The sequence below is a fragment of the Bufo bufo genome, chromosome 3 (genome assembly GCF_905171765.1).
Source record: "Bufo bufo chromosome 3, aBufBuf1.1, whole genome shotgun sequence".
Classification (NCBI taxonomy): domain Eukaryota; kingdom Metazoa; phylum Chordata; class Amphibia; order Anura; family Bufonidae; genus Bufo; species Bufo bufo.
In genome coordinates, this window is record NC_053391.1 from 464,837,579 (window position 1) to 464,851,665 (window position 14,087).

The window sequence follows — 14,087 nt, forward strand, 5'->3', positions numbered from 1 at the left end:
TTAAATTGTGGCCTACTCCTGTGGTGGTTGATATGATGCCTGATTCTCTGATGTGGAACCTCTCTCCTCTGTTTGGGTGAAGGGGTCAAAGTAACTAAATGGTGGCTTCTCCTGTGGTGGCTGATATGATGCCAGAATATGTGCTGTGGGGCCTCTCTCCTCTTCCTGGGTGCAGGGGTCAAAGTAACTCAATGGTGGCTTCTCCTGTGGTGGCTGATATGATGCCAGAATATGTGCTGTGGGGCCTCTCTCCTCTTCCTGGGTGCAGGGGTCAAAGTAACTCAATGGTGGCTTCTCCTGTGGTGGTTAGTATGATGCCAGAATATGTGCTGTGGTGCCTCTCTCCTCTTCCTGGGTGCGGGGGTCAAAGTAACTCAATGGTGGCTTCTCCTGTGGTGGCTGATATGATGCCAGAATATGTGCTGTGGGGCCTCTCTCCTCTTCCTGGGTGCAGGGGTCAAAGTAACTCAATGGTGGCTTCTCCTGTGGTGGTTAGTATGATGCCAGAATATGTGCTGTGGGGCCTCTCTCCTCTTCCTGGGTGCAGGGGTCAAAGTAACTCAATGGTGGCTTCTCCTGTGGTGGCTGATATGATGCCAGAATATGTGCTGTGGTGCCTCTCTCCTCTTCCTGGGTGCGGGGGTCAAAGTAACTCAATGGTGGCTTCTCCTGTGGTGGCTGATATGATGCCAGAATATGTGCTGTGGGGCCTCTCTCCTCTTCCTGGGTGCAGGGGTCAAAGTAACTCAATGGTGGCTTCTCCTGTGGTGGTTAGTATGATGCCAGAATATGTGCTGTGGTGCCTCTCTCCTCTTCCTGGGTGCGGGGGTCAAAGTAACTCAATGGTGGCTTCTCCTGTGGTGGCTGATATGATGCCAGAATATGTGCTGTGGGGCCTCTCTCCTCTTCCTGGGTGCAGGGGTCAAAGTAACTCAATGGTGGCTTCTCCTGTGGTGGCTGATATGATGCCAGAATATGTGCTGTGGGGCCTCTCTCCTCTTCCTGGGTGCAGGGGTCAAAGTAACTCAATGGTGGCTTCTCCTGTGGTGGTTAGTATGATGCCAGAATATGTGCTGTGGTGCCTCTCTCCTCTTCCTGGGTGCGGGGGTCAAAGTAACTCAATGGTGGCTTCTCCTGTGGTGGCTGATATGATGCCAGAATATGTGCTGTGGGGCCTCTCTCCTCTTCCTGGGTGCAGGGGTCAAAGTAACTCAATGGTGGCTTCTCCTGTGGTGGTTAGTATGATGCCAGAATATGTGCTGTGGGGCCTCTCTCCTCTTCCTGGGTGCAGGGGTCAAAGTAACTAAATGGTGGCTTCTCCTGTGGTGGCTGATATGATGCCAGAATATGTGCTGTGGGGCCTCTCTCCTCTTCCTGGGTGCAGGGGTCAAAGTAACTCAATGGTGGCTTCTCCTGTGGTGGCTGATATGATGCCAGAATATGTGCTGTGGTGCCTCTCTCCTCTTCCTGGGTGCAGGGGTCAAAGTAACTCAATGGTGGCTTCTCCTGTGGTGGCTGATATGATGCCAGAATATGTGCTGTGGTGCCTCTCTCCTCTTCCTGGGTGCAGGGGTCAAAGTAACTAAATGGTGGCTTCTCCTGTGGTGGTTGATATGATGCCTGATTCTCTGCTGTGAAACCTCTCTCCTCCATCTGGGTGTAGGGGTCAAAGTCTTTCAAAGTCGCCTTCTCCTGTGCTGATTGATATAAAGCTGATGGTTGTGCCATCTGACATGGTTGCCAGGGTCTGATTCAATGGGGGCCTACTCCTGTGGTGGGTGATCTAAATGCCTGATTCTCTGCTGTGTAACCTCTCTCCTCCGTCTGGGTGTAGGGGTCAAAGTAACTAAATGGTGGCCTACTCCTGTGGTGGGTGATATGATGCCTGGTTCTCTGCTGTGGGACCTCTCTCCTTTGTCTGGGTGCTGTGGTCAAAATAATAGTAAGTGACCTTCTCCATTGGTGGGTGACTTGAAGCCTGATTCTGTGCTATGGGACCTCACTCCAATTAATATTGTTTAATTTTTATTTATTTTATGTTAACTCATCATTTCCCTATCTACATTTGTTTGCAGGGGATTTAACTACATTTTGCTGCCTTTTGCAGCCCTCTAGCCCTTTCCGGGTGTGTTTTACAGCCTTTTTAGTGCCCAAAAGTTCGGGTCCCCATTGACTTCTATAGGGTTCGGGTTCGGGATGAAGTTCGGGTCGAGTTCGGATCCCGAACCCGAACATTTTTCGAAAGTTCGGCCGAACTCTTCGAACCCGAACATCCAGGTGTTCGCTCAACTCTAGTTTTGGGCAGAAAAGCCATGCTTCCTTTGTTCACAAAGGACTTTTACTAACTTTTGAACCCCTGGTCTAATTCGTGCCATTTTGGGATATGTTAAATGTCTGTGTTTACTGTAATGGTTGGGACATTGTATATTTGAGTAGTGATGTCTGTCCTATTGTCCCCACGTGTGTATTGGCGATTTCCCTTTGTCCTGAGAGATTTTGTGTGGGAGTGTTTTACTGTATTGTACGTGTTTATTGGATGTTTTTATAAAACCCTGTGGTACTAATGTGCAACAATGTTATATAAGGAAAATAAACACACAGCTCTTGCTGTCCACTGCTTTACCCTCAACACGGAGCTTGGTCTCGTTCTTGGAGGGATTCACTGTATGCTGTTAGAGACTGATTGCTAGGAGTGTAAGCCGCTTGGGTGCGTTTCCTATTCGTCTGCTAGCAGCTATTCGTGAGGTTCCGTTCGGGAGTTTGGAGCATTTCCTTGTATTCCGTTACAGCCTCCTAGCAGCATCATACACATTTCACACATATAACATAGTTGCTGAAGGCAACTGCACCACAGCATCTATTTCAAGACTTCTGACATCACTGCAAAAATAATTGCAGTGTCACACATATTTTAGTGAAGGACAGGTATTACTACTTCAGAACATGAAGGTTGAATACATTTCACTTCAAAAATTGCATTATTACCATTGTAAATTGGCAATACCAGTGTACAGTGTGTTTGTGGAAGGGGGGGATTTGCAATATTTATTTATACCTCTGTCTTTAAATTACAGAAAAAACTCTTGCAATTTTTCCAGTACTGTTTAATATTCTGTGTACCAGGCCTGTGACTTTTAATTTATAGGCCTCGTAATAAAATTTCTGGAAAATGGAGGAGTGCAAAATGACCCATGGTTCATCCTTCCAGAATCAGAATGTGTGTAGCAGCACCAGCCAGTAGTAGTAGACCACAGATCTACCTGGCTTCTGAAAGGCACAACATTATTTTTGATGACAAAGAGTATTAGATTGTGGACTGGATGGTTTATTCCTCCTCTCAGTCACAGCAGGGTGACAAGGAGTTCACTTCTGAGTCTGACATCGTGCCTTGGAGCCAGTGTTGTCAGCATTCTTCCTGCACCTCCTCCTTGCAACCCCAGAGAAGACCTTCAGTTGCATTCTCTCTCTCTCTCTCTCTTTTTTCAAAGGGAACAAAACATTACCACGCAATACAGAATGCATGAAAGTTCTCTTGTTGATGAGTTGTGTGAAAAGCATCAGAGTTTGGACAGCCATGAGGGTGTTCAGGGAAGGCGGGAGACCTTATGCATAGCTATGTTAGTGGTGATAGTAGTGGCACCCATAGGCACAGTGGTAGCGGAAGTGATAGCGACAGTGACACTTACAGGGGGGACAAAATGCTTATAATGAATTATCACTGTCTGATAAAAGTAGTGGGGAGGGTAAGGACACTAATGATCATTTTGTGTTCAATTGCAGCACATACATAACCCGATCCAGTGGTAAAATAGAAGTGACCGCCAGCTAGTGCAAGAAGAGTGTCCTCTTTTATTTGGTCTCCTTTGCAGCAGTCAAAACTTGTTATACATGTATAGAAATGTTTTCCTCCTGACAAAAGTGAGGCCAAATTACTTTATTTCCAGGAAACACTGTGTACACAGCTTTCCCCTCTCCACCCCCACACAGAGTCATCCACATTCCACCATCTCTTCTACCACAAGCAGCAGAAGGTGTAGCAGCAGCTAGTTCAGTGTCATCAACATGATGGAGACATTTTTCAATGTGCTGTGCCAGGCTGGGGCAAATTAGCAAATGGAGGCCAACTGCCTCAACGCCCAAGTTCACTCATAATTGGACTCTTGCCTTTATCCAGCTAATACCTTGTTCCCTAACCTCATTGGCTTCAGGAGGGTAGGCAGACTGAAACAGGGGCCCAAACTAGCCCATTATGCTCTCTATCTCTCTTGCCCAGCCTCCAGTGTCGTTTTGGAGAGGGTTTTCAATGTGGCAGGGTGGTTGTGACACCCAAAGGAATGAAGCTGGCCACCAGTGTCCAAAACATCACTTTTGTCAAAATGAATTTGGCATGGATCCATGGGGTTTTTCATACTTCTCCAGACCAATGATTAGATTTGCCTTTGCTGGCAGTGCCCCATCTTGCCATTGCCGCTGTCTGTCTTTCTACCACCATGTTCTATGCTGTATGACTGCTGCCGTCCTTGCCACCATTATGGAAAAAAGAGACAATGCAGCAGCACCCTGCAAATCAGATAAAGTTCAACAATGCCATAGTCACAAAAATTATTGTGCTAATGCTACGATTATTTACAAAGTGAGATGCTTGGCCAATGCATTTTGTACAAAACCATCTGAGCCCGCCTGCCGTACGTCAAGGCGATCTCTGTTAGACGGGTCCTAACACTAAATACTACCTGTTATGCGCCATTGTACAAAATGCATTGGCCAAGCATCTCACTTTATAAATAAGCGTAGCATTAGCACTATAATTTTTGTGACTATGGCATTGTTGTACTTTATCTGATTTTCAGGGTGCTGCTGCATTGTCTCTTTTTTCCTCTAGGTATTTGCCATGGAGGCTTGCACCTGCGCACAGGGGGGTGCTGACTAACCCCCTTTTTTTTGCAGACTTGCCACCATTATGTCACTGTGCTGTCTGGTTGCCTACCATCATGTTGTGTACCACATGGATGCTGCTGCCACAATAATGCTACTGTTCTGTGTGCCTGCCTACCATCATGTTCCATACCGTATGATTGCTGCTGCCACCATCATGCTGCTGTGCTGCCCGCCTACCAACATGTATTGTATTGGCAACACCATCACAGCTGCTATTCCCTGCTACTAATTCCCTACTGCTACTTACACTAACACTACTGTCACTACCATTACCTCTACACAGTTGCCACTACTACTACTGCACTTACACATGTCTACTGCCTTGCATGTTCCATGCTATGCTGCTACTGCTGCGGCTATTATTGCTGCCTCATGCCACAATTACCCCACTCTTTCCACATCTACACTGTACTGATTCTGCTCCCAATTAAAAAGGAGAATTTTTTCAGGATTGTTCAGAATAAGCCACTCTTTCTTCTGACAATTAACACTTATGCATGTATAAATATGTGCAAGCATTCTGCCTCCATTCAAGCATAATATATGGACACTTTTGCAGAATGAGCCACTCTTTCTTCTGAAATTAACATGTGTGTATAAACAGGGGAAGGAATCTACCGCCGTTGGGGCCTTATTTTTGTACGCTTGGTAATAACAAGTCACTGTATTTTTCTCATAACACTGTGTATGTTTAAACATTGGCCCCTGATAAGGGACAATCTTTGGAAGTTTTGTAATATGAAAAAGCATAACACATGCAGTGTGCTTTTAGACATTGTTAATGCAGTCAAACATTCTTTTACCCATAGCTATATATGTCAGTGTTACTATCTAATATATTCAGGGTGGGCCATTTATATTGATACACCTTAATAAAATGGGAATGGTTGGTGATATTAACTTCCTGTTTGTGGTACATTAGTATATGTGAGGGGGGAAACTTTTCAAGATGGGTGGTAACCATGGCGGCCATTTTGAAGTCGGGCATTTTGAATCCAACTTTTGTTTTTTCAATAGGAAGAGGGCCATGTGACACATCAAACTTATTGGGAATTTCACAAGAAAAACAATGGTGTGCTTGGTTTTAACGTAACTTTATTCTTTCATGAGTTATTTACAAGTTTCTGACCACTTATAAAATGTGTTTAATGTGCTGCCCATTGTGTTGGATTGTCAATGCAACCCTCTTCTCCCACTCTTCACACACTGATAGCAACACCGCAGGAGAAATGCTAGCACAGGCTTTCAGTATCCGTAGTTTCAGGTGCTGCACATCTCGTATCTTCACAGCATAGACAATTGCCTTCAGATGACCCCAAAGATAAAAGTCTAAGGGGGTCAGATTGGGAGACCTTGGGGGCCATTCAACTGGCCCACGACGTCCAATCCACTTTCCAGGAAACTGTTCATCTAGGAATGCTCGGACCTGACACCCATAATGTGGTGGTGCACCATCTTGCTGGAAAAACTCAGGGAACGTGCCAGCTTCAGTGCATAAACAGGGAAACACATCATCATGTAGCAATTTCGCATATCCAGTGGCCTTGAGGTTTCCATTGATGAAGAATGGCCCAACTATCTTTGTACCCCATATACCACACCATACCATAAATTTTTTTGTTCCAACAGTCTTGGAGGGATCTATCCAATGTGGGTTAGTGTCCGACCAATAGCGGTGGTTTTGTTTGTTAACTTCACCATTCACATAAAAGTTTGCCTCATCACTGAACAAAATCTTCTGCGTAAACTGAGGGTCCTGTTCCAATTTTTGTTTTGCCCATTCTGCAAATTCAGTGCGCCGATCTGGGTCATCCTCGTTGAGATGCTGCAGTAGCTGGAGTTTGTAAAGGTGCCATTTGTGAGTAGTTAATATCCGCCGAAGGGATGTTCGACTAATACCACTCTCCAGTGACATGTGGCGAGTGCTACGCTGTGGGCTCTTGCTGAATGAAGCTAGGACAGCCACTGATGTTTCTTCATTAGAGACAGATTTCATGCGTCCACATTTTGGCAAATCCAACACTGAACCAGTTTCGCAAAACTTAGCAAGCAGTTTGCTAACTGTAGCATGGGAGATGGGTGGTCTCGTAGGGTGTCTTGCATTAAAATCTGCTGCAATGGCCCGGTTACTGCGTTCACCAGACATCAACACAATTTCTATCCGCTCCTCACGTGTTAACCTCGGCGACATGTCAACGGCTGTAAACAAAGAGAAACTTGTAAATAACTCATGAAAGAATAAAGTTACGTTAAAACCAAGCACGCCATTGTTTTTCGTGTGAAATTCCCAATAAGGTTGATGTGTCACATGACCATTTTCCTATTGAAAAAACTAAAGTTGGATTCAAAATGGCCGACTTCAAAATGGCCGCCATGGTCACCACACATCTTGAAAATTTCCCCCCCTTACATATACTTATGTGCCACAAACAGGAAGTTAATATCACCAACCATTCCCATTTTATTAAGGTGTATCCATATAAATGGCCCACCCTGTATGTGTGTGTGTATATATATATATATATATATATATATATATATAGTATATATACATAAAGCATAAAACATTTATTAAAAATTAAACATAAAAAAAACATCCGTAAGTTTGATAAATGCTAAATCTGGTTGGAAAAATAGTTGCTTTATTGTATGTCTGCCTTTAATTTTGAATTAAATTTGTAGTTTAACCTGCCATTATGTACTTAATTTGTACTTTACTATTTCTTATTGATTTCTTTTCGGAGAAAATCCAAATTAATTGAAGGTACCTGTTCTTGTATAATGAAAGCTCATTCACACTGTTAACTTTCCACTGTAGGAAGGATAGCTAGATAGCAATTCCCTTTTATTTCAAGTTGGATCATCTACCATGCATCTCAAGTGCACTGTAGATTTTACTTACTTGGGTTATTTGCAAGATCTGTCCAAATTACACAATATAGAAAAGCATCTGGGTAATTCATCATAGGTCTACAAACCCTGCAATACAATTATCTAAATTACCAGTGAACATGTAAGTGCTCCTTGTAGCTAATCATTTAGCCCTCACTGAATTGCTTTAGTTGCTAGTATTCTTTGCCGTAATTCTACAGTGTAGTCTTCAGAAAATAAGCTGCATATACAGTATATAAATATATCACTTTATTGTAGTTTTTATGATTTATGATATTTACTGTAATTCCTGCAGCAAAAAAACTTTTTAAATAATTTTTTGTAGTATGTTTAAGTAAGTATAGGGGAACAGTTATAATTTTGTATTATATTGTAAGACTAAATATGATTGGGTTTGGAAATTGAAATGATAAATCTCCCTCCTTAGATATAAAAACTAGTGCAAACAAAAAAGTCCAGTACAGTTGCCAATTCTAAACATTTTAATAACAGGGACTCATGCTGGGCATAGCCGCCAGTCTGTTCAACTGCTTCTCCACTTCGTGTGGCTTGGACCCACCAGGATCTCTTCCCTTATTCACTGTCGGCCTGGCCACTGGAATAGCTCTACATTTCTCAGCAGGCTGCAGCCTGCTCCTTGCTGACATTCCTGTCCTTCATGCAACTCGGGGCCAACTCCTGCTTTACCTATAAGGCAAATGTGCACACACCATCTGCACATACCTATCCTAATCTTCACCAGCAAATGACTGGCCACCTTGGGGTACTTAAGGCACATTCCTGTGTGGAAGGGTATCTGTGCTGTTTCTATGTTTGTCTGCTTGTGTACCCACTTCTGCCGGTTTCCTTGATTTGACCCTTCTCTTCTTGACCTCTGCCTGATCGCCATTCTGACACTGAGCTGCCTATCCTGACCTTGGTCTGTCTGGGATTATGGTTTTTCCTTATCCCTTGTACTTTGCATGGGTGTTTTTTGACCCCGGTGGGTCAAGCGTCACAGACTCAAGCTGCTGAACTCTCCCTGTGTCTTGGCCTCCTTACATTGGCTGTGTATTAACATGTATATCATAATCTTAGCAAAAAGTACTTTATGTTTATGGAGAATGGATTTCTAGAACAACAGTGACATATTGAGTATACAGCCACCAGTAAGAAAAAGATGATTATCAAATAACTGCCCTACTGTATATACTGAAGTAAATGAGCTTTTGTAATGAGAAGTCTGGAGACTCACTTTAAATTCTGAACTACAATAGAAAAATGAGGACCCTGGAAATTTTGGTACATTATGAACCATCAAAGGATTAAATAAAATATAGAATTATTCCAATCATATACAATGATGACATACTGCTAGGATTTTTCAGTACTTTATGATCAGTGATGGTCCAACCTCCACTATACTGAAAAAGAAGTGGATTTAGTATTCTGGTTCCTTCTAAGTTTTCCCTGCATAGTAACAGACAGATATGATACATACAAAAGTTTTAGAAAAAAAAAAAAAAACACTTGAAATCGATGTAATTTTTTAAACTATGTATTGTGTAGCCCTAAACAGCTGGATTTGAGTTCTCATTTAATCATCTAATTTATATTTGGTTTGCACATACCATACATAATATACCAAACATAATATCCATAGGTACATGGTAAATATATAAAAATGTGTTCTTTTCATCACTATGCACTGCCAACTGTCCTTATGTTTTAAGAAAAGTTTCTTAAATAAATTATTTGTACTTTAACTGTGGGTTCTTTAAATACTTGTAATGCTAATAGCTCAATATGTTATGTTTATTTTATACCAAATGTCCTTTTATTAATCCCTTAAGGATTTGCCCAATTCTTTACTTCTGGACACTATTTTTTTGTACACTCATTTCCAAAAAGGCACCAGGAAGGTATTGCTTGAATCGAAAGAAACTTTATATGTTTGAATGTAATGATGATGTATGTGATTACAATGTTAGAGCAAAATTACAACTCTATTAGGAAAAGTTCATTGTGTCATCATGTGGCAAATTTGCCGACAAATATTGCAGCTGCGCCTGTAGATCCTGCACACTCATAGGTTTCTGAAGCTGGCATCCCAGCTGGTCCCATAAATGCTCGATTGGCTATAAATATGGCAACGAGGCAGGCCAAGAAACTGCTGCAATCTGGGGGAGAAATTCTTGGGAAACCCTTGCTGTGTGTATCATTAACCTGCTAAAAATGCCAGTTGTAAGCCCTGCCATGAGAGACAACACAGGATGTCATGCAGATATAGCTGAGCTGTTCCTAGTAACACTACTAGGGGTGACCTGCTCCATATTCAAATCTGACTTTTGTCAGGTCCCAAACAGTATCTGGATTTGCTGCCAAAGACCATTCAGTTCCAGTACATAGCAGTCTAGGTATCTCATTCATGACACCACTCTCAACGATGGTGATGGCAGCTGGCTATCAATGACAGGACATGTAATGGGTGTCATAACACCAAATTTCTTTCTGTTAAGTGACTGCAAATGGGCCAAGCAGAGACAAAGGGGGATGATGTTGGAAAATAAAACTGTAGGATCTGCTCATGTTTCTCAGCTGATCAAATGATCCTCTCTACTGGTGGTCTGTATGGGCCATCTAGAACCTGTTCACCATGTGTGAGTGCCCTCGTGTAATCACTGCTCCCAATAACTCCTTAGAGCTAAGTCAGAGTGGCCTAGATGGAGGGAAATTTGTCAAAACAACCATCATGCTTCTCTCAGTCCAATGATGCACCCTCTCTCAAAGTCTGTCAACTGGGCAACATTTCTTCCAGTGTATTATAGAAGCTTATCTAGCACTCAACGATCTCTCACCAAGAAGTACACTACCCAAAAGTAGCATATGAGAGTCTTTTTATAGGGCAGCAGGGAAAGCACTTGTATGCCCTCTTGTGGCGCAAGACTCAGTATCTAATCAGACGACACCTGTATTCATTTACATATCTGCCCAATATCTGCATGCCTAGTTTTGCAGCAATCTGAGATTTTTATCTAAGCTCTGGTTATGTTATTTTTATTTGTCAAATGTGTGTTAATAAATTGATTGAAGTGTCTCCTTAAATGCTGGAATTTAGCATTGTAAATTTATATTTTATGCTATGAATATTAAACCAGGTCATTTGATTAGAGACATAAATGGTTCTGAGGCGCTGCAAACATATTGCCATAAATTTATATACTTCTCAAACTTTATATGAAGATGAGATATATACTTGTCAAACAAGTTATACCCACAGCAGCCAATCACTGAAGAGCACTGACATACATTTACATAAGTCAATCACTACAAGAATACACCAATGTTTTAGACTCATCTCAGACAGTTATTGCTAATCTTTTAAGATAGCAGCCCCATAATAGCATCATAAAGTCCGCAAGTCTTTATTTGAAGCATAATAATTTTATGTTACAATTGTAATGGATCAAGTACAGAAGATAAAAATGGGGTGCTTGAACTGGCAGCTCACATTTACTTGTTTTAAATTATGTCCATTGAATGTGATGTGAATTGACACTTCATGTTATAATCAGTAATGACTTAATATTTCAGAAATTTTAGTGCAGGAATTAGTAATAACTTAAGTCTGTATCAATCCTTTATTAGACATGTAATGTTTAGTCAAAGATAGCAAATGATAACATGTCAATGAAACGTTTGCAGTGACCGAAACTATCAAATTTTTTCACATAGTGCTTTAAGCAGACATTTAGCGAGCAAGTGACATATGTCATGCTGCTGGTGAAAATGAAGTGACATATACAAGAATCACAGGCTAGATTATATTAAGAGACAGATAATGACTTCAAATAGTGCTATTTTCTTATGACAGTATTTTCTTTACTGAAGAAATATGCTGTTACATTTACTTTAAGAACAGGTTTTCAGAACAGATCTGATTGATCAAATTTCTTATTGTAGAATTACCTATTTCTCCTCTAGATCAGATAATGTAACATTAAGTGCTATAAGCATGTCTACACACATCAAAGCAAGTTGACTCAATTTTTTTTAAGCCACAGACAAGCTATTCACTGAAGGATATAGAGAGCAAATTGATGTAGCGGTCTAGATATAGATATAATGCCTAATACAGCAGAATGCCTTTACTTAGGATGACCGGCTGAATTTATGAGATAATGTTAATGGTAAATGCTAGAAAACCAAATTGTATATTATTATATTAGGCATTAAAAAGGGCCAGGTCTATTATTCATTAATATTGATGCTTTACCACGCCAGGCCAGCACCATTTCGTGTCATGTACTGCATGCATCAAAACTAGCTATTGCCAGAGGTTGGAAATTTCTAAAAGTTCCCTCCATATCAGAAGTCGAGGCTATTGTCCTATAACATCTATTTATGCAAAAGAGTTCTGGATCGCTATAATGGTTCCCTTAACACCCTCAATACTAAGTGGTCCATCCGAATCTTAGGACACCTTGACTTACACGGGCAAAAATATGGCTACATACTGGGGAGTGGTTATTATAAAATGGATGTGAGACTGGTAAGAACATGGTTGGCTGTGGGGACATCATCTCCACTATGTCCTTTTAAATCTATGAGCACGACCTGGGAGCTATGGTTTCATTTCTGTTTTTGTTTGCTTCCCTAATTGTTTATGTTCACACCATAAATCATGCTTGATCAGCCTTACCAAGATCTTATCTTGTATACAGTCATGTATTTATATCCCTCAACTAGTGATTTAATGTTCAGTATGGAACAGTACTTTTACATAGTATAGAATGTAATTTGTCAATTGTCAATTATCTCGGAATGTATCATAATGCAGCTTTTACCTGGTGTGGCGGTGATGTCATCGGGTCCCCATGGGGCTGTGGGGGGGGACCTGATGGCATGGAAGGCAGCGCAATGCCTTCCTGAGGCATCTGCGCTGCCTTCCGGTGAAGAGCCTGTGAGATCCAGCCCCCTGGATCTCACAGGCCCCGGAAGCTGTATGAGTAATACACACAGTATTACTCATACAGCCAATGCATTCCAATACAGAAGTATTGGAATGCATTGTAAAGGATTAGACCCCCAAAAGTTCAAGTCCCAAAGTGGGACAAAAAATAAAGTGAAAAAAAAGTTGAAAAAATAAAGTTTTCCCCCCCAAAAATGTAAAGTTTCAAGTAAAAATAAACAAAAATGTAATTTTCCCCAAATAAAGTAAAAAAAAATTGGTAAAAAATAGGGGGGGGGGGAGTATACATATTAGGTATTGCTGCGTCCGTATCGACCGCCTCTATAAACATATCACATGACCTAACCGTAAAAAAATAAAAATAAAAACTGTGCTAAATAAAAAAAAAATTGTCACCTTACATCACAAAAAGTACAACAGCAAGCGATCAAAAAGGCGTTTGCCCACCAAAATAGTGCCAATCAAACCGTCATCTCATCCCGCAAAAAATGAGACCATACCTAAGATAATCGCCCAAAAACTGAAAAAACTATGGCTCTCAGAATATGGAGACTCTATAATATGATTTTTTTTTGTTTCAATAATTATATTATTGTGTAAAACTTACATAAATAAAAAAAAAAGTATACATATTAGGTATCGCCGCGTCCGTATCGACCGGCTCTATAAAAATATCACATGACCTAACCCCTCAGATGAACACCGTAAAAAATTTTAAATAAAAACTGTGCTAAATAAACAATTTTTTTGTCACCTTACATCACAAAAAGTGTTATAGCAAGCGATCAAAAAGTCACACGCACCCCCGCCAATAAAACCGTCATATCATCCCGCAAAAATCATACCCTACCCAAGGTAATCGCCCAAAAACAGAAAAAATTATTGCTCTCAGACTATGGAAACACTTAAACATGATTTAATTTGCTTCAAAAATGAAATCATTGTGTAAAACTTACATAAAAAAAGTATACATATTAGGTATCGCCGCATCCGTGACAACCTGGTCTATAAAAATATCACATGATCTAACCTGTCAGATGAATAACAAAAAATAAAAACGGTGCCAAAACAGCTATTTCTTGTTATCTTGCCTCACAAAAAGTGTAATATAGAGCAACCAAAAATCATATGTACCCTAAACTAGTACCAACAATACTGCCACCCTATCCCGTAGTTTATAAAATGGGGCCACTTTTTTGGAGTTTCTACTCTAGGGGTGCATCAAGGACATGGTGTCAAAAAATACAGTCCAGCAAAACCTGCCTTCCAAAAACCGTATGGCATTCCTTTCCTTCTGCGCCCTGCT